This window comes from Lissotriton vulgaris, chromosome 7 (genome assembly GCF_964263255.1).
Source record: "Lissotriton vulgaris chromosome 7, aLisVul1.2, whole genome shotgun sequence".
In the NCBI taxonomy this organism is placed as follows: domain Eukaryota; kingdom Metazoa; phylum Chordata; class Amphibia; order Caudata; family Salamandridae; genus Lissotriton; species Lissotriton vulgaris.
The window spans coordinates 1,399,942,437-1,399,964,459 of NC_141695.1; positions in this window are offsets into that span (position 1 = coordinate 1,399,942,437).

Here is a 22,023-nt window from a genome sequence, read left to right on the forward strand (position 1 = left end):
AACTAGCACTCTGTCGCTGCAGCCTGCTATCCCGTGGTGGTGAAGCTGCTGATTACCATTATCGCCGCTACAGCGCGACCTATGGTGCAGTACGCTTGAGGAGCCGTGCAGCCGTCCTCTGCGAAGACATCCAGCCCAGCTGCCCGCGGACGCTGTCACCCCTCCTTCCTCCCGACGCGCTGAGAGAAGCCGCTGCATTTCTCGTGCAGAGAAATCCAGTCCCGGCGCTTCCGGTTTACCCTCGCGGGTGACTGGGATATCAAGAGAGACCCCTGAAGGAGATACCAATCCTCCATCATTCTATTCAGAGGTATGGTGTTGACTAAACCCTTAGACGAGAATTCTTGAAACAAACCTTGGCAAAACCAACTTAACTTAAGCTACTTACTTACTCCCCTTTTCACGTGTTAGGCTTAGGTCAGGCACACTGGGGTAGGCTTAGTTAGAAGCACCAGTTGAGTATGTTAGCCTAATGTATATATGACTGTATATATGTTTTATTACTTTTAAACCATTGTATGGCTAAGAAACCATATCAATGCTTTTACAGTTCTATTTCGCAATACTTATCTTACTGTACGTACTTTTTATAATAACAGTTATTGCAATTGTGGCAATTCATTTCTCTTGCACGAGAAGAAAGACTGTTCAATAAATGTTAACCCTTTATTGATAAACGCCCGTCTCTCTATTCTCTACATACTGTGAAAGTAAACTGCACCAGACTGACTGAGTGAAATCTATGTCTATTGTTTCACACGACCCTAGAGATCGACTCTTGATCTGAGGAGCAAAGTTGTCATGTTGCACGGTTGTTGGAAAACTGAATCCCTTCTTGTCTGTGCCAAGGAAGCTGATCACTTCCTATGCAGAGAAGAAAGTTTCCAGTGACCTCTGAGCTAGTTGGTAACACAACCCAATTAAGTTTAGCATAGTCAGTGGAGGCCTGGAATATCCGCAGTTCCACGTCGATACTACTGTTTATGTTATTCCAATGCGCAGGGCCTAGTGGGAAACTAGGGACTACACTACATGGCGCCCAACGTTTGGTAAGGCGATAAACTAACGCAAGACTTGTAGAGTAACTCAGTCGTGCATATTTCACACCCTTTCTCCCGTAAAAACTCCAATAGACGTCTGGAGTGGGTGAAAGGTTAAAATCCGCCCGACCTTAGTAGGAAGAGATTCCTATGTAAAGCTCTGGTTTATTCAACGTTGAAGGATACAGTGTTCCAAAATATTGTGCACCTAATCTTTGTCTCCTTGGATACCTACTCTGCAAACCTGCATTTTTTAAAATGCCAGAAAACGGAACCTCTGGGGCTGCAGTAGATGCGACTCAGCAAGGTCCCGAACAAGCAGACCCGGATGCTATTATCATCCCGGTCCAGTTAAGAAGATCTATAACTTTAAAACTTATAGAAAACGGACTGACACCTCAAGGTGGTACAGTAATTTTCGTGATAGAGGCTCACAAGTATAGGCAGACAGAGGTATTCTATTCATGGATAAACTTTCCAGCGGTAAACGCTATAACACAAGAGTTTCACTATTACAAAATAGAGGAACCTCCGGATGAGTACGCCCCTTTCGAGGAGGTTGAAATTCCACTTAAATTTCAAGAGCACCTGCTCTGGTTTAATGGCGCCCTAAAACACAATGATCACATAACCAGGCTCGGTCCACTAGGTAGACCAGGAGCAACGTGGCCGGTTCTAACCAGCTACACACCACATCCTGACATTACAAAAATGTCTAAGGAAGAGCTGTTAGCACAGCTAAACACATTAATAAAAATACATAGGCAATTAGTCCAATATGTAATACGGACTGCAACAGTCCAGCCAGCTGTTAATACACCACAGCTGACCCCTCATCAGGGGAACACAAATAAAATTACACCACAGAACATACAGTCATGTCTTGGTAAAACACCCATAAAACGGGAACAAATTCCTTTCTGGTTAGCCCAGAAAATCACTCAAATAGAGGCAGTATTTCCTGATACTACCCCTATTGAGAAACACAGAATCTTGACCATCTGCCTTCCTATGGGAATCGCACCACACGTGGAGGACTGTGACACTTGGGGTACAGTCTTTGCTTCCATTTACACAAAAACACATGGTGTTCCGTCTATGGCGGTAATACCAGAAGTGCTAAAACAGATTCAAAATGAATTCGGTCCAGAGCCCGCTTTAAATCTAGGTATGAAATTACTGAAAGACTTCAAGCAGGTCACAGCTATATTATTAGCCAACGTAAAGGGAGAAGCAGCATCTGTGGCGATTCGCCAGAAGTTGAGGGAAACAGATATAAAAGATCCTGTTGAGCTTGCAAAAATCATAGAGAAATGCTATGAAGAATTAGGTAGAGACAGCTTGGGTGGGAAACCAGTTAAGCCCCAACTGCTCGAAAATCCTGAAAAATTATTTATTAAAAATAATTTAAATACTCCTAAAAAGAGCTGGGATGGAAATAAACAATCCACTCCCAAGGAAAAAGTTTTCCAGTCCAGAGGAAGGTCTCCTCGACGGAGGGAAAGAACTCCGACTCGAGAACGCCAGTCTCCCCAACGGGAGCCCTCTGAGAAAAGATATAACCTTAGAAATAGGGATAATCTAAAAAGACCTGATAGATATCAAAGTATTGATACACGTCCCTCTCGATCTCTTCCACAGAATTCGGAAAGAAGAGGACGGTCAGACCCAGGAGAGCACACCAAGTCCAAAGACAAGGAACCTGCTCAAAATAAGAAATCTCAATTTCAGAAAAAGAAGGTAGCCAGTATTAGAGTAATCAACCATGCCGAGAATACTGAGGACACAGTTGAAAAACGGGGAGTGGGCATTGACAATGTTGGACAGTGCAGCAGAGATCAGTATAGCGCGCAAGAACTTGATGAGTCATCTGGAGACAGTGGACACGAATGAATACATTCAGGTTGAAACTGCCGACACCAGACTTAGCGAGCCCCATAAAATATACGAAATAACATTGCGTATGGAGGGTGATAAGACTAGGAAAATTAAGGGTCTATTTTGGGATAAGCTCTCAAAAGGCTATGATATTCTGTTAGCTGAAAAAGATTGGCCCCCGGAGTTTGTCAGGGAGTGCCCTCGTGGCGAAGAAGTGATTATGCCTGCCTTCTCGAATCACATTCCGATTCATAAAAAATACACATATGCAAGGAAATGGGCAGTAGCCCAGGCACCTGCATTATATAAAAATCATGTAGGATGGGATGAGGATTCACCGCCTCACAAAATCCAATTAAAAAGTGAACCAACTGCCCAACGGCAGTATCCCATAAAGCAAGAAGCTAAAAAACAGGTCAGGGAGATCTTAGATCAACTTGAGTACCAGGGGGTGATTGAAACATGCACCTCTCAAATGAACAATCCTTTGTTTCCTGTCTCCAAGCCAGACAATTCATATCGTCTAGTTTTGGACTACAGACATCTTAATACATGTTGCAAAACCTTTGCAGTACAAAACTCGCATAGTGCAGCCCTAATGAATAATATAGTTAGGAAAAAATACAAAACGACATTAGACATTTCTAATGGTTTCTTTTGTCAAAACATTGCGCCAGAAAGCAGATATTTGACCGCTTTCTCCGCATTTGGGTCGCAGAAAAAATTCTGTCGACTCCCACAGGGGTTCAAGAACAGCCCAGGACTATTCTCAGCTAGGGTAACAGAGTTACTACAAATATATGATGATGAAGCATTGTCTTACGTAGATGATATTTATCTCACAGACGACGACTTGGATACTCACTTGAAAAGAGTGAACACCATCATACTTGGGTTCGCAGCAGAGGGTTACAAATTCAACTTTAAAAAGTCCCGAATTGCCCATCTGACAGTACTGTTTTTAGGGTACGAATTATCAAGTGAAGGGAAAAGCCTAGCGGACAACTTCTTAGAAAAGTGCGCTGTACTCCAAGCTCCAAAAACGCTGAAGAATTTACAATCCATACTAGGTTTTCTGAATTTCGGAAGAACTTACATTCTAAATTACGCAGAGAGGGTTAAACCTCTCTACGAACTAATAAAACCTGATTTAAAACAAATCAATTGGACTCAAAAACACACAGAAATTTTGAGATCACTGCAAACAGACATGTTAGCAAAAACAAAATTAGACACACGTGACAACACACGTGATCTTGTAATCCGAGTCATCCCAGGAAGATGCGGATTCACGTACCTAACCTCTAATGAGGGAGAAAAGGTACCAATTTCAATTAAATCTCACTTGTACACACAAGCAGAAAAAACATTCAGTCACACAGAACGAACTGTGAACGCAGTGCAAATAGCATTAGCAAATGAAAGAGAACTAGCACACGGCAAAAGGATTAACATCCTCACAGCGGAATCCGCCTTCGAGGCGCTATTCAGCCCAGTAAACCTGCCTACAGTGTCACTGGATCCGAAATGGATACAGTGTATAGATTCTCTAGGAGCGGAAGACGTGAAATACTATTTCGCCCCGCAATACGAAGAACTGAATGATTTAGAATATGAAGAAGAATATCCTCTGCCAATCGAAATCCTGCCTCTCCCACAATATGCCTGTATAATCTATACAGATAGCTCTGTACAGCATTTCAACGTAGAGAAAAAATCCTACGATGCAGCATGTGCGATCATTAAATGTCGTTGGCTGTGCGGTAAAATCAAACCGAAAATAACAAAAACTGAATCAGTTAAGTACTGTTCGGCTCAAAGAACTGAAATCAGATGTTTAAAGATGGCGCTCGAAAATGCAGAACGCGAATTCCCCACACTTATAGTGTGCGATTCTCATTTTTGCGTCAATTCTTACAACAATAAATTGCAGAGTTGGATCGAAAACGACTACAAAGATGACACAGGTGCCACAATAAAGCATAAAATGCTTTGGGAACAGGTAGCTCTTTTACACAAAGAACTACAAAAGGCTCACGTGATTCACGCACAGAGTCTTCAACGTGATGGCGTTCACGTTGCAGGGAATTCATTGGCTAATACAGCCAAAGCGGAAGCAACTAAACCGGCTTCCGTAGCCACAAAAAAACGTACAGATAAGTACATAGACGGGGAAACCATGCTGGCAGTAAAAACGACCGTAAAAGGCGACTGTGCAGCACTACCCGTAAACTATCCACTCAATTATGCATACATAATCGATGCAAACTCCGTTCCTTTTGCTCGAATCCCTGGAGTGGGGGACAGAGTAATTCCAAACAGGAGCAGGAGGGGCTTCCTCTTACTGGAAGCACACATGGGGTTGGGTCTGAGACACCAAACAATCAAAGCCTCTCTGAAAGAATTACAATCAGAGTACTGGTGGCCAGGAATGAGCATAGATATTCAATGTTTGGCTCAAAATTGTAAAGACTGCAACAGAGATCGCAGTAATGAACAGGCCAGTGTAGTTTCAGGATCCCTTCTAGACAGCATAAGGCGGTCTATCTGCGCAATCAAAGAAGAGAAGCGCGTCCCAGTGTACACCATTAAGACTAAACGCACTTAAATAATGAGGCCTCCAGCGCTCGGCTGACGCTAGAACGGTTATAAAAGATTTGCGAGTCCATATCGGCATATACGCAATTACCACGTTCCATTCTGACCAGGGTCCTGCCTTCAGCTCTCGAGCTTATAGGGAGGCCATGGCTAGCATGGGAATTGGGTTGCGGTATTCTTGTCCGTCATACCTCGGAAAGGGAATAGTGTGATAGAAAGAAAAAACCGGGGCATAAAGCAATCTATAACAGCGAAGGTATTAGGTTCAGGCGCTGGGTGGGTCAAACATTTAATAAGTGTCCAGACTAGTCTTAACAACATGCCAAGAAATTCTCTAAAAGGTTTCAGCCCATACGAACTATTGTTCGGAATTAGAATGAACGTTCAGGACCTCGATAGTCAGATGTCAGTGGTACAAGAAGAAACAAAGCACTTTGATGTAAAAGACCGTTTGGCTGTTTTACAGGAACTGAATGAAACAAGAAAATCATTAAGCAACATAAAGTTAAAGCAACAGCCAAGTACCACTGACGAGGCACCACCCGCAACAGCCCCAGCAAGGCCTGTCTGGATTCCAAAGATTGGGGATCTAGTCAGAGAAAAGATCGCGGTTAAGAAGGAATTTGGGCCTTCTTACAGAAAAGCAGTACCTGTCTTGGCAGTCACCGGAACAAGATCAGTTGTGCTACCGCCCCTTGCTGGTAAAAAGGAGAACAGAATCGTGTCCATCGATCTGGTAAAACCACAAGCATGTGGCCTATAATCAACAGTAGGCCTAGTGGACTCCCAAGAAACAACAGAATACCCAAACTTGCAACAATCCAAGAGGTTCAAACTGAAAGACTTATCACATTCGATCAGCCTGCAGTGCACAATGAAGGACTATGCAATAATGCCATGGAACTCGTGCCTCTTGAAACACAGATTGAAACAGTTCGTCAAGAAACAACACCAGTCTACAATGATGTGGCATCAGAAAGTGCTACCGAGAGACAGATTGAAAGAACAATCCCATCAATTGACAGAACTGCCTCTGGTTATTTCATCAACTTCGACAACTTCTCTGAAGATTTAAACGACCCCGAAGTGATGCCAGAAACAAAAAAGTATTCTAAAGAAAATACAACAGGACTCCTTCAGCAAATCAAAGAACTATATCTGGATTCACCGTTGATTGAGCATTGGATTATCTCAGGGGTATTCATACTCCTACTATGCCTAATTTAGTTTTAATTTTAGGGAAGTTCATTACAATTGAATGGACACAGCAAGTCAGAACATCAACCTAGTCCTGAAACCACACAGATCATCCCACGTGAAGAAAAGAGAACTGTCAACAGTAAATGTCACAGCAATTCCAATACCTGGTGGGGTAGTATGGGAGAAAACAGACTATGAGATCTATGGTCCGGTCGAAATCCTGAAGTATCCTCATCAACTAAAGGTTTCCTTAAGTGACTTTGTGACACCTAGTACATTCTCTGATGATTGGGACTTTAACAGTATTAATGACATGATGTCTGATTTAGTAATGTCAGCTAGATTCACAGATCATGATTATTTACAAGGTTCATCTAGTTATGAGCAGTTATTCTGTTACACCCACTATGGGGATCATTATTTGCATAAATCTGCACAGCCTAGAAATGTTTTTATGTATAATCAATGGGAACATTGTTCTACACCACCTAAAAGCAGTTCTGAAGCATTTTTTGAGAAATTCAAATACTTCTCAGGGTTTAACACAAGTGATGCAGAAACGTTTTATTATAAACTGTTAGATAAAACAGGAATGAAAGCAATGCTGACAAATTCTAAATTGATATATTCAGAAGCATTTTATGACAAAATGATGACATTTGGTTTTGATTATTGGAAAAATAATATTGAAACGAAAACGATTTGGGGTACAAAAGATTGGCAGGTGCAAGGCATAGAAGCACTATTTAGAACCTGCATGATACCAGAACAAATGTTATTTTTAAATGACACAATACACCAAACATCTTGTCTTGGCCTAGCTAAGATCAAAGACCTTAAAACACCGTCTATACCAAAGCCAATAGCTGAGAATGCAACTGCAGATAATGAATTAGACGTGTCACAAATTTTACATTTCAACAGAACACATCCTGATTGGAAAAAATGGTTAATCTGGCCTACAGACACAAATAGCTGTCAAGATAGGTTCCTGAATAAAACACACGGTTTAAAAATGACCAGATTAGACCCAAGATACTCCCAGAGACAACATCCAGGGATTATAACAACATACAGTGTAGGGAAACTCTGCCTTGAATGGCTAACTACATCCACACTGGCTGAAATTAAGCAACACTTATCTTTATTAAAAGATGGTGCTGATTTGCGCGATTTCATTCTTGGACCACGCAAACAGCGTCAAAAGCGTTTCATAGCGACCAGCATCTATGCTGCTTACAACGAGGCTTGGAAAGTAAAGCAAATTGAAACTGCTGAAAAGATACGAGAAATTGATCGTATTAATTTGGAAAAATCACTTTCTGTGGTAGACAATGGGTTAATGACTCTGTCTTCCAGAATATATTCTTTGGACAATATTGTATCCTCTGCCTTTGATGTGATAGACAGAGATTTGCTAATGTTACAACATGGCCAGTCTCAATTACGCTCTATTATAGAATTAGGCTGGACGCTGCAAAACCTTCGTTCAGGCTATGTGCCTTGGCGTTTAATCAACACAACGTCATTATTTTCCAGTTTTAACCTTACTGATAAACAGATCAGTTTGGCACAGAAAGGAGCAGACTATACAATCCTGAGCATCGAAAAACTCGAGAGATTACCATTGACAATGTCAGAGAGTCCTGTCATTGAATGGATAATACACGGAATTATCACAATTCCGATAACAACTTTCCGATTTAAAAAGTGCCTTGAGTACATACCTGCTGGCCAGTATGAACAATTGGGTAAAGGATATGTAAAATCCGAATGGAAATTACCATACACTCATTCTTGCTATAGTGACAGCGACAAAAATGTATTTCTTAGTGGTGACAACTGTAAACACTCACTAAGCGGTATACTTTTGTGTCAGGGTATTAATTTACACGGAGCATGTGATGGAAATTCAAACAACCTTTCATGCCACCAGCTAGTCACACCTGCAACTCAGATAGAGCCCTTCTTTATGCAACTCGCAAACGGGAGTTACATTCTTAGAACGGATCACAGGTGCTGTGGCCTCGCGCCAGGGACAAGTTATCTAGTACAAGTTACATCCATGGTCAAATGTTGTATGCAAGCATTGTTCCCGAGCGGGCCTCCAGACATAGTGACTCCCCTCTGGCCTCGTCTGAATCTCTATTCTATACGAATTGATACATTAAGCAAAGTGAAATCTGTGCTTTTACAGACAACAGTGCCTATAACGTCATCTAAAGAGACGTATGATCTTCTAGTCGCAAGGACGGCTACTGAGGTCCATGACCTGTTATCAACAAATTGCCCCGTGCATTTCGTAGAAATGTTGAGCCAACTCCTTAACATGTCTAGTGCAACAAGCATCCCAGGCATATTTAAGACAGTCTTTACGGGACTGCTAACACCCTTCCAGGCAATTTTGGGAATCTTTCCTAATTTTGTGCACTCCATTTTTGGTGGTATTCCACTATTTTTGGGACTCATCGCAGGGATTCTATTTTTGACCCTCCTGCTACGTTATGGCAAACCTCGGCTCAGACATAGCTCCCATGGGAATGGAAGAGACAATCCTAGCAATGCGCTACAGGGACAGGATAACTAATGTCCTCGGATTGGCCAGGCTGAGAGATCTAAACATGACCTGGTTCCTTTCATTCAGACCAATATGGCAAAATTGCATTTTACCTGTGCTACGGTGTATGCTTTGCGGCAAGAAATGCGTGTTGGACATCTGTCTTTCACTTCCATCAGCAGTACCAATGGACGTCGATACTTTGCTAAGTCCAATAACGGCTCATGCATTGTGTTGTCCCCAGCGGCTACCAATCCTGATGACGGCATTTGCGGAGACTCCTGTACTACAGCCAAGTGGTAACAGTGGAGCGAGTGACAAAAGCAACATCACCCAGGTACAACGTGCTGTGAGCATTGCTGGTCCTGCCTTCGATGACAGCAATCATTCTCACACCTGCCAAGTTACAGCACTATCTAATTTGGTTGAACTATCACCTGATTTTGTAGACCAATTATTTGCGAGCCTGTCTGATACGATGTTCTCACCGACAGAGAAACAATAACCTTTTGAGAAGCTTTCCGACACACAGCGTTCCCATGAACTCTGAATTCGGCCTTCAGTTTTGATCAACAAAAACTGCCAGGAGCTTTGGAAATATATTTTCTTTGAATTGGACAATTTTTTAAAAATATTGACCCTCTCTTTTTGGCACGAACAATTCTTTGCTTAACGTAGAAACTATTCTTAGAGAACAGAAGCTTCACACTTCTATTTCTAAACACATCTAGAGACATAACAACATAACACCAGCCTCTAGCACACATGTTATTACAATGCATTTTTATGTGATGATTTATCTCGCATTTCTTCTGTCAGAGATACTTCATGTGTAATTCTTTTGCATAATCGTTCATTGATTTCATATGCAATAATTTTTTGAATGATTACTATGCTTTAAAACTACGTACAGTACCTAAATTCCATGTATTACAAGTACGCCTATTTCGAATGCATTTATGTATTTTGGGGTGGGCTATGTTACACAATGTTACACATGCATCTAATTGCTTAGTTTTAGTAATTTTGATGGACATTACCCGTGGAGTGGGTGTTGCGTGCTTATCTAGGTTCCTGATCGATACTGTGACCTTATGCCCCTATTCGGCTATAAATCCCTTTATTCCCTATATTGGCATAACCGTTCAAGTGCGATTTTCTGTAAAGTCATCTCTGGCCTCACACGAACAGAGCCACATTCCAGCATGACTCTCTGCTACTTCCTTTGCGACCAATTAGTGCAATGACAGAGCAGCAGTCACTATCTGATATTCCTAGATAACACTCCGAGTTCTTCAACAAGATAAAAACTTAGCAAACCTGGAAATCCCCGCTTGCTATGTTTTGATTAGTAATGGAACTCTAATGAGCAACTGATAACTATCACTTCCTAGTGACATCTTTAATTGACGTCTTATGTCCAGCAAACTTGCGTCAAACCCGGCACCTGTCAGGTATAAATATTACCAACGTTGCCTTAAGCAATGAGCGAGAACCTGTTGCTGATGCCAGCTGCCTGCAAGACCCTGTGTTGGTAAAAACTAGCACTCTGTCACTGCAGCCTGCTATCCCGTGGTGGTGAAGCTGCTGATTACCATTATCGCCGCTACAGCGCGACCTATGGTGCAGTACGCTTGAGGAGCCGTGCAGCCGTCCTCTGCGAAGACATCCAGCCCAGCTGCCCGCGGACGCTGTCACCCCTCCTTCCTCCCGACGCGCTGAGAGAAGCCGCTGCATTTCTCGTGCAGAGAAATCCAGTCCCGGCGCTTCCGGTTTACCCTCGCGGGTGACTGGGATATCGAGAGAGACCCCTGAAGGAGATACCAATCCTCCATCATTCTATTCAGAGGTATGGTGTTGACTAAACCCTTAGACGAGAATTCTTGAAACAAACCTTGGCAAAACCAACTTAACTTAAGCTACTTACTTACTCCCCTTTTCACGTGTTAGGCTTAGGTCAGGCACACTGGGGTAGGCTTAGTTAGAAGCACCAGTTGAGTATGTTAGCCTAATGTATATATGACTGTATATATGTTTTATTACTTTTAAACCATTGTATGGCTAAGAAACCATATCAATGCTTTTACAGTTCTATTTCGCAATACTTATCTTACTGTACGTACTTTTTATAATAACAGTTATTGCAATTGTGGCAATTCATTTCTCTTGTACGAGAAGAAAGACTGTTCAATAAATGTTAACCCTTTATTGATAAACGCCCGTCTCTCTATTCTCTACATACTGTGAAAGTAAACTGCACCAGACTGACTGAGTGAAATCTATGTCTATTGTTTCACACGACCCTAGAGATCGACTCTTGATCTGAGGAGCAAAGTTGTCATGTTGCACGGTTGTTGGAAAACTGAATCCCTTCTTGTCTGTGCCAAGGAAGCTGATCACTTCCTATGCAGAGAAGAAAGTTTCCAGTGACCTCTGAGCTAGTTGGTAACACAACCCAATTAAGTTTAGCATAGTCAGTGGAGGCCTGGAATATCCGCAGTTCCACGTCGATACTACTGTTTATGTTATTCCAATGCGCAGGGCCTAGTGGGAAACTAGGAACTACACTACAGTTACAATAGGCGCAAGTGGGTTTTCAGCTATAAGAAGGAAGAATATACCCCCAATAAATCTAGGAACTGAGGGAAGGAAAGTTTTTGACAGCTTACCGGATTTGGAAGGAGGGGAAGGAGAAGGAGTTGACGTGGATATCTATGAACAAAGTTTAAAGAAACTAGAATTGCAATATGCTGACAAGATAAATGTAGTGTTAGAAAGACACAAGTTTTATGGAAGAGTACAAGGGAAAAATGAGAAGGTAGGGAACTACAGAGCATGCCTGAGAGGGTTGGCAAACACATGTGAATTTAATGATTTAACAGAATCACTCATAAGAGATCAGTTGGTGAGGTGCACCAACAATAAGAGAATTCAGGAGAAGCTGTTGGTGGGTAATCCAGATTTGAGAAATGCTATAGATATAGCCAAGAGTGTGGAACACACAGCAGAATGTGTGAAAGAAATGAATATAAATGAGGGGAGCAAGGTAAATGAAATTGGTGACAGTAGGGAGAATTACAGAGAAGTGTATACTGTAAAGAATATAAGGGAAAAAAGAATTAGATAAGGAACAAAATGAAGAGAGATACAAGGAGGAAAACAGACTTAAATATTTTAAATGCGGTAGTACAAGGCAATTAGGGAACAGTATCAGATGCTTGACAAAACAGCTACTTGCAGGAATTGTAACAGGAAAGGACATTTTGAAAGAGCATGCAAAGATAATTCAAAAAAATTTGTGAATCTAGTAAGCAATAGTGATGTATGTGAAGGAGGGTATGTGTTACGCATAAACAACAAAGACATAGACTCTGTCAAGATGGTAGAATTACCAAAATGTATGATTGATCTTAATGGCGATGAGATAGAAGTATATACAGATTCTTGTTCGCAATTTACTTTTATCAATTTTAAGACATACAAGGAAAAATCTGAGAAAAGAGGTATAAAGTTGGTAAAACCAGATGCTTGCCCGATTGGTTACAACAGTGAAAGTATACCGTTAGAAGGAATGTTCACAGGAAGAATATCTTTTAAGGGAAGAAGCCCGTTAGGAAAAGTCTATGTGGCAACAGACGGTCTAAACCGACTTGGATGGGCTCAACAAAAATACTTATGGATGATATTAAACCCTACAGCTGAAGGGCCAGTTATGATAGTAGGAAGAAGGTGAGTGGTGAAGAAGTGGTAGAATAGCAAAAAGAGATTTGCAATGAGAAACCATTTGTGGGGAGGAAAACCCCAAAAGAAGATCAAGAAAAGTATTTAAGGCAGGAGGGGATAGAACCTGCAGAGAACTCAGGAGTTGCGCCCATAGTAATAAAAACAAAAGGGAGCACTAACAAAAAGGGACTAGGCTGTGAGGAAGGAAAGTGTAAGTAAATGAATGTTCCTTCTCTGGGCCAGTTGGACACAGAAGGGGACACAGGAATAATTATGGATATAAACACTAAGGGAATAGGGGTCACCCTTAGCCAAGGTGTAGAAGAGGAAGAAGAGAAATTTCTTGAACTAGGAGAGCAGGAGAAAGAGTTTAGGAAGGTCAGAGACAAACTAATCTTCCAAGGAAAGAATTGGTACAGAGAGAGGGAAATAGTACCACAGGAGATCATGAGAGGAAGTATTGTGACTGTGACCCATGGTGGTCATTTAGGTTGCAATTTAATTGTAAACAAAGTCAGAATGCACTACTGGTGGCCAACAGTGGAAACCAGGGAAGGGAGATACTTCACACAGTGCAAGAGTTGTACTAGTAGTGATAAGACTACAGTGAGCAGGGAAGACTGCATAATCGCAGTTGATGTACCAACCACTCTAGAGAGAAATCAGCAATAGACATTGTGGGACCCCTGGAAGCAAAGGAAGGGGATGCTAGGTGCACCAAATCCCTGTTTGACTATCACTCCAGAGGAGTGGAAATAAAGATTGTAAAAAATGGGACTGTGAGCTCAGTAATAGTGCGTGGTCAAGAAATGTTAAGCAATGAAGGAGCCTCTCAAACATTGGTGTTGGAAAATGGGGTCCAGATTGTTTTATCTTATATGTGTGAGGAACTAAATAGTTTGGTTACATCTCATCAAAGTACAACGTTGTACCATCCTAGAGTGAATGGAATATTCGAGAGAGTAAATCAGATGATCAAAGAGATTATACAATTGAATAGCAATAGTAGGGCTAATATGAGAAAAGCACTCGAGGAAATGATTTGGTCGTACTTAATCAGGCCATCCGGCGTGACGGGGTCATCTCCATTTGAATCAGAAAAAGTAAGAGAACCAGGCACTAATATGGGTCTATTAAGGCTTAAGGGGAAGGAGGAGGAGATGGATGACAACAGACAGAAGCAGGAAGAATAAGGAAATATCAGTATTGGTATTCTAGATGTACTCACAGACCTAAGTGTACTGGGAAGGGACATGGAAGGGTGCAGACAAGGTAAAGCTCTAGTTCCTCAGATCAGTCCAGTCGGGATGTCTTAAGTTTTCTGGGAGACTGAAATTATACATCTCGTGCAGATACCATGGTGTGCTGTTACGCTATGGGGTAGGAGATGTGTTGTATTTACTTAAAATGTAATGTTGGTACATTCCGTTCCCCCTCTGTTCTGCCCCGGTTGGGCTTACCCTCTGTGCTGTCAACATTCCAAGACGCACTCATGATCAGTACCTGACTGGCAGGGCTATGGATGTTGTTGATTTCATACTTCATTAAAGTACCTGAACTTAACTGTGGTGTGGTCACTTATTACAAAGATGTTGTTCCTTTATTCCGTACAGCACTGTGAACACCCTCAGCTCCCAGTTCCGGCCCTCAGTTCCTGGAGTCAGCCAACAACTGACAATCCTAAAACTGCCCCCCGAACCCCACAGGGAATCCAACCTGCACATTCTTAAAGGAACAAACCTTAGCATAAGTACACAACACATCTTCCCCCTTAACACAACTAAGAAAGGAAACTTATAACATACTACCAAACCCCCAACCCAAGCAAAAAAAGAACAATAACAATTACAAAAGGAAAAAAGTAAACAGCATTTCTGAGAGTGTATGCCAAATGTGCCCAATCACTTCAACATGTAATCTTTTTGATACTTAGGAGGGCATACTCTTTTCTGAGTTTCCCTTGTTACGGCAGAACCTTCCAAGACTCTCTCTTTCAAATCACCAATTTTCTTCTCAACTTCACATCACCCAAACCAACCAAATGACTCTCCCTCACACGAATCTGGGAAGACATGACATCTCCAACCCCGTGTTCAGAATGATTTTCTCACCCAAACGGTTTTGAACTGACATGTCAGGAACACTTTGATCAAAAAAGTTCAAAAGAATGTCCTTCTGTCACAGGCCTTTCATGATCAACATCTCCTGCATAATCATTCCCCACCAACACCACACTCCTTTTCTCCACCATTTACCATTCTCTGCCAAAACTGCATGTTTAGATACCCTAAAAACAAACCTTTTGAGGAAAATAATTTGGAATTGCTTGTCCCAGCTCCCATTGGTTTCTTCACTTTAATACCATCCCCAAAATGAAACTGAACCTCTTTTACCTTCTTGCCAATTACATACTTCAATTTAATTTTCCTTTGAGCTTCTACTACTTTGTCACACATCTGTTTCAAATCAGGGAACCTGTTGGCACTCTTTGTGTGCTCCAACACCTAGCTGGGACTCAATTTGCAAGAACCATGACGTCCTTTCAGCAGAAAAAAGGTGAGACACCAGGGAGGGAATGTGGAGTGTTGTGATAAATCCACGATCTTTCTTGTACAGCTTCAGGGACTATTCACCCGCCACAGTCTCTGAATCGTCTCTTTCAACATTCTGTCCACTCGCTCAAGCATACCATTGCATTGAGAACTATACAAAGTTACTGTCAAATGCTTGACCTCCATCATTTTCAAGAAAGATTGCATCATGTGTGACTTGAACTGTACACCATTGTCTGAGACCCGGATCTTGGGAACTCCTTCTCTGCAAAACATATTCCTCAAAAGTTCAGTCACAGTAGAGGTGGTAGGTTCACTCAAAAATTTGCATACAACGCATTTTGAGTAATAATCAACTACCACTAACGCATATTTGAATTCCATGTTGATGTTGTACATTGGACATATAAAATCCATAGCCAGTTTTTCCCCGGGGCCATTAGGAAAACTGATTGGGTGAAGGGGAGTGGTGCGCACCTTAACAGTTTTGTTTAAAATTAAACAATTCGCACACCGCCCGCAACTGCCTCAACTTCCACATCTATTCCTGCCACCAATAATATAGTTGCAACCGTTTCTTCAAACCAGTCATTCCAAGATGACCCTGATGAGCAAAATTGAATAATCTACATCTAAATTCAACCGTGGGAATTAGTGAATTTCCTCTCATGATGGCATTGCCTTCATTAGTTAATCCATCTTTTACCTTGTGATATAGCCACAGCCCATTGCATAGGTTCCTTTCCTCAGGCCAAACTTTGACGACAAAATCCTTAATTCATTCTTGCACCTCATAATGTTTTGAACTCTCCATCCATTCAGACTTTCTTATAGCTCCCTCTGGAACTACTAACCCATCAACCAATCCAACCATACATTCCACATCATCTTCATGCTGGCTCCCTTGCAACTCAATCATGGTCCATCTGGAAAGAAAATCAGCACGAGCAGTTTTCCTCTCCGGGATGTGCTCCATGACAAAATTGAACTCAAACATCCTGGATAACAACCTCACTAATCTTGGACTGACCTTGCCATGATCATTCTTTGAGAGTAGATAAACAAGGGGCTTGTGATCTGTCTCTAAGACAAATTTCCTTCCCCACAAATAGGTTTCAAGATGCTTGGTCACCCAAACACAGGCCAAAGCTTTCCTTTCTATTGTACTGTATTTGTGCTCTGTCAAAGAGAGGGACCTAGATACAAAACTAACAGTTCTTCGCCTTCCACCATCTGTGTGAGAACAGCACCCAGGCCAACCCTGCTTGCATCCACTGTCATTATGGATTACACCTTATCCTTATATACATGTAAAGCAGGTGCCTTCAGAATAAGATTCTTCAAATTTTCAAAATCTTATGACGCAGTTTCTTCCCATGCAAATTGCTCTCGCTTCCTAAGTAATTTCCTAAGGGGCTCTGTTTGGAATGCAACATTATATACAAAGCGTGAATAATATTCACAAAGCACCAGAATAGATGGTAATTGCACTTTGGTTTCTAGTTTTGGGCTGTCAATGATTGCCTAGACAAGATCAATGTTTGGTCTAATTACTGCTTCTGAATTGTGATGACCCGACTAATTAATGTCACTGACAAGAAATTTGCATTTTTCCTTTCTAGCAGTAAAACTGTGTTTCTCTAACGTACCCAACACCTCACTCAATGCACACAGATGGTCCTTAGTGTTTTTAAAAAAATTAAAATGTCATCCTGATACGATAAGACATTTTTACATTCCCCAAACAGTTTAAACATTAGTTTTTAAAAGATGGAAGGAGCCGAGGCCAGGCCAAAAGGCATCCTTAATAATCTAAATGTTCCAAAAGGATTGTTAAAGGTCATTAAGGAATGTGAATACTCCTCCAGCTCTACTTGGTGATAAGCCACCTTCAAGTCTATGCACAAAAAGACTTTGGCACCACCCAGTTGAGACAGCATCTCCTGAATCTTAAGTAAAGGTAAACACTTAACCAGAATGTTCTTAATCAATGATCTTAAATCAATGCAGAATCTGATGGCATTAGTGTCCTTTTTCTTTGTGACGACAATAGGAGAAATCCACTGTGATGAGTCTATGGGTTCAATACCCCTGAACAGCACACAGTTTCTCTAGATTCTGTTTTAATTGTTCCTGGATACACAAGGGAACCTTTCTTACTTTGTGGATGACTGGCACAGCGTCTTTCTTAATGATGATCTTGTGTTCAAATCCTTGCTCCAAGCCAAGTCTATCCTCGAATAGAGCATTGTGCTTAAGCAATAACTCTTGCAGAGAGGTATTAGATGCAGGAAAATCCACCAAAGAAAATGGGCATGCAGTGCCTGGTCTTAGCACCATCTCAAATTTCCCTTGTTCTTTCCATCTTAAGGTGCGATTCCAATCTCGCTAGGAAAGCCCTCCGAACGACTCGGATCCGGAGGGCTTTCCAAGTGAGACATGCTCCTGGAGTCTGAGCGAGCGATTACGATGCTGCAGTATTTTTGCAGACTCAGTTCGCTCGGACTCCCATTGAACTCTATGGAGGTCGTGTGCTGACATGTACACAGGCTCCCATAGCAGAAAGTTGTGGTTGGGGAAAAGCGTACACCCTGTATGGTGCCCGCCACACTGTGCATGCCTGGATCGGGGGGACCCATTGGCACACCCCGGTGACAGATTCAGAGGCCCCCGGCTGAAGGTGGGCCTGCTACGGTCCCCAGAAGTATGCTTCCAACAGCTGTTTCATCTCACTGAGACCAAAGCAAAGCGGCTGTCTGAATCGTGCATCGTGCTCGCCCTTTTGGAATCCGGCACAATTTTGCTCCATACGAGACGTATGGATAGATTCGGGTTTGTAAACGATTCGGTTGGCACAGACGCGATCTTCGCATCGTGCTTATTAGTTTGTAACGGGGGACGATTCGATCGGAAATATAGGCTCCGAATCGGAGTTGCTCTTTACTAATTCCATTTGGAGGCCTTTCTTATGAGATCGGAATCGGCCCCTTAGAATGTTGTAACCTTTCTTTGCTACATACATTTTGGTAAAGAGCGATCTACCTTTGAATTTATAAATCTCAGAAAAGCACCCCATCATGTCTTTGTCATGTCCGCCAAACGCAATTGTACCTATGTCCGGTAAAGATAGTTGGACAGAGTTCCATTCTTTGTAAAATAGCTCATCTGTCACAAAAGTGATGGGTGAACCATAGTCCACAGTTATTTGAACCTCAACATTACCATTCGTCACATTGCAAAGAGTATCCCCAATGCCGGTATCAGATTCTATGGAATGGACAATTTTGTTGAAACCTTTAAAGGCACATATGCTGGGATCTGAAAGTTCATCAATTTGTTCAGGGGTGGCAACTCTCTGAGAATGTTGGCACATGTGTGCAAAATGCCCCACATTCTTGCATTTCATAAATGATTTCCTATAGCTGGACAATTTTTTTGCATTAGCCAAATGTGTGCCTGATCCACATCTAAAACAGTAACTTAGTTTTTTGTTTTATCAGGCCTTTTGGGGAATAACTTTAGTTTCGGGGCATAGTGAATTAACTGGTTCCACCTCATGTTCACTTTTAGACTTATTTTCCTTTGAGGGTAGGACTGATCTTTCAATACCCCAGGCAATTTCAAGCGTTTTGTTTAAAGTTGGATTTCTGCAACATAGAAGTTTTTCTTCTGTTTTTTTGTTGAAGCAATTCACCACTAATTGATTTCTTAATTAAGAATCCGTACTACAATCCAATTCACACGTGGCAATTAAAACTCTTAGTCCAGCTAAAAAAGTCTCAATAGATTCATGTTGTTGTTGACGTCTGGTATAGAACCTGTGTCTTCAACTATACTGCTTGTATCATCCTTGATATAGTTATTTAGTCTGCATACTGCCTCCTTGTAAACATCCCAGCCACTTTCATCAGGTTGAGTGACTAGAGGAAGATGGTTGAAAATACGTTGCCCTTCTGACCCTAAACAATTGTACGAGTGCCAGCTTTCTGAATTGTTCAAATTTGGATCCTTCCATTGCTATGCTGTAACTTGCACAACCTATGAACCATTGCTTCCATTTTGTTTTTAAAAGACCAGGTTCTGGTAGAAAATGTGTGGGGCGGGGGCGTGGCTTAGCGCCTGACGGGGATGGCGGCTCCTGTGTGAGGCTCCTCGGCGTGACCGGGCGGCTGTCTTCTCTTCGTGCTGCCTCAGCGCTGTTTTATGCATGAAGAGACGTCGGAACCTCTCCTGAACGGCTCCAGACCTCTCCGGTCCACTTTTAATGAATATTACACCATATTTGGGACAATGTGAGTCTTTTTCTCCTGTCGCAATATCGCAACCGCCATTTAGTTTTTTCTCGCAGCGCTGAGGTGCCAATTTTCCTATTTCATAATGGATTGCTGTGGCTCCTAAAATAGTTTTTGCCTTTTTTCCTGCTTCCATACTGCTATGTGGGATACTTTGATGTCTCATGTACGTTCACAGCGCTATTGATTTTACCTGCAGTAAATAAAAATTTGTGGTGGCCATTTTGTGCTTTTTCTTCCTCCTCATTGCATTTTTTGGCCACCTCTGTGTTATTTCTCTACATGGGCAGGTCCAAAGGTTCCTTTTCCACAGTAACTACAGCAAAGCATATTTTTATCAAAAACTCGAAGGTTTTTACTCAATTTTCTCGCCTTCAAGACTCTCTTTCCCCGGCTGACGACATGGCAGCTTCTGAAACTGCGTCAACACCTTCTGGGAAATCTCTCACTAAACGTCTTAGGCAGAATTCATCCTCGCCACCGAAATCCTCTTCACCTGTCTCAATGGAAGCGTTACTGGAGGAAATTAGGGCATTGCGTCCCTTTATGGAAGACACCAATTCCAAATTGGAGGATACCAATGCAAAACTGCAAGTTCTCACTGACACTTGGACTCAACTGGATAACAGAGTTACGGCAGTTGAGCAGTCCATTTCCTCCATTACGGACACTTGCACTAAAATTTCCCCTCTTCAAGCTCAAGTTTCTCTGCTTCAACTTCACGTGGAGTAGTTGGAAAATCGTAATAGGCGTAATAATCTCCGCATTTACGGCCTTGAGGAGGGACAGGAGGGGTCTGATCCACTTACATTCTTCAAATCCTTTATTCCCAAAGTTCTTCGTATGCCAGAGGGCACCATTCTTAACATCCAAAGAGCGCATAGACTGGGTCATCCAGCTTCATCTACTGCTCCCTCACCGAAACCTAGAGAAGTAATCCTGTATTTCTTGGAGTACACGGATCTATTGAAGGTTCTTTCTGCTGCCAAATCCTCTTAACGTGTTACTTGGTCTGGATCCACTTTATTCTTCGCCCAGGACTACGCCAAGGCCACTGCGAATAGGAGGAAGGCCTTTCTCAACTTGAGACCTGCTCTTCGTGCAATGGGCGCTCAGTATGGTCTTTTCCACCACTGCCTTTTTAAGGTTACTTTTAACAACAGGACCACTACTTACGAAGACCCGCTCCGTCTCCAAAGTTTCATAAATGCACATAATGCCGAATCCATGGATGCCTCCTCCTCCAATGCTGGCTGATTCCCTTCCTATATGTTCCCTTCTTTGATTGTTGTCGCAGTTTTCCGCGTCTTGATGGTTAAATATTGTATATTCTAACTCTCCCTTTATCGTTCTTGTTTGACTTTGGTTGAATATTATATGTTCTAACTTTCCCTGTATCGTTCTCGTTTGACTTCTAGTTTTCATATTGTGTTACTATTTTCTCCCACAGATTCTCCCCTTCCTTGATGTGGTGCCTCCCGGTCCTCCATCTTGTCCGTTCACGACTGTGCCAGCCGTCCCGTCTGGCTCTTCCCCTCCCCTCGTATCCTTGGATACTTTCTTTGTATGTATGTTCTTCTCTCTTGTATTCCTTTGGTTGTTTCTGTGTAAGATGTACTCTTTACATCTTTCCATATCTTTTGCTTGCATCTTTTTCTATCATTCTTGTCCTCCTCTCACACTATTTCTTCTTCTCATGTCCCTCTTTTTCTTCTATTCTTTCTTTTCCTCTATCTTTCTTTTCTGATGCTTCCTCTCCCTCTCCCTTTTCTCCCCTTTCTCCCCTTTCTCCCTTCTGCTCTCATTTCTTCTCATCTATGTTTCAAGTTCTTTCTTCCTTCTTTTTTCTCTCACATTCATCTCTTTTCCAGGTTATTGCATAATTTGGTTTCATGCTTGTTTATTGCATTGCATGCTTTTTTCTCCAGCATGGTTGTTTTTCATGAGTTACATTCCGAGTTATTTCATGGAATGTTAAAGGATTGAATAATCCTATTAAAAGACAACGAGTGCATTTGCACTTGACTAGAATAAAATCTGACATTGTTTTGTTACAAGAGACCCACCTTTCCGATGTTGAAGCTTCTAAATTGCAACGTCTTTGGGTAGGTCATGTTTTTTCCTTATCTGCTTTAGGAAAGAAGAATGGAGTTGCTATCCTAGTTCACAAAAAGTTTAAGGTC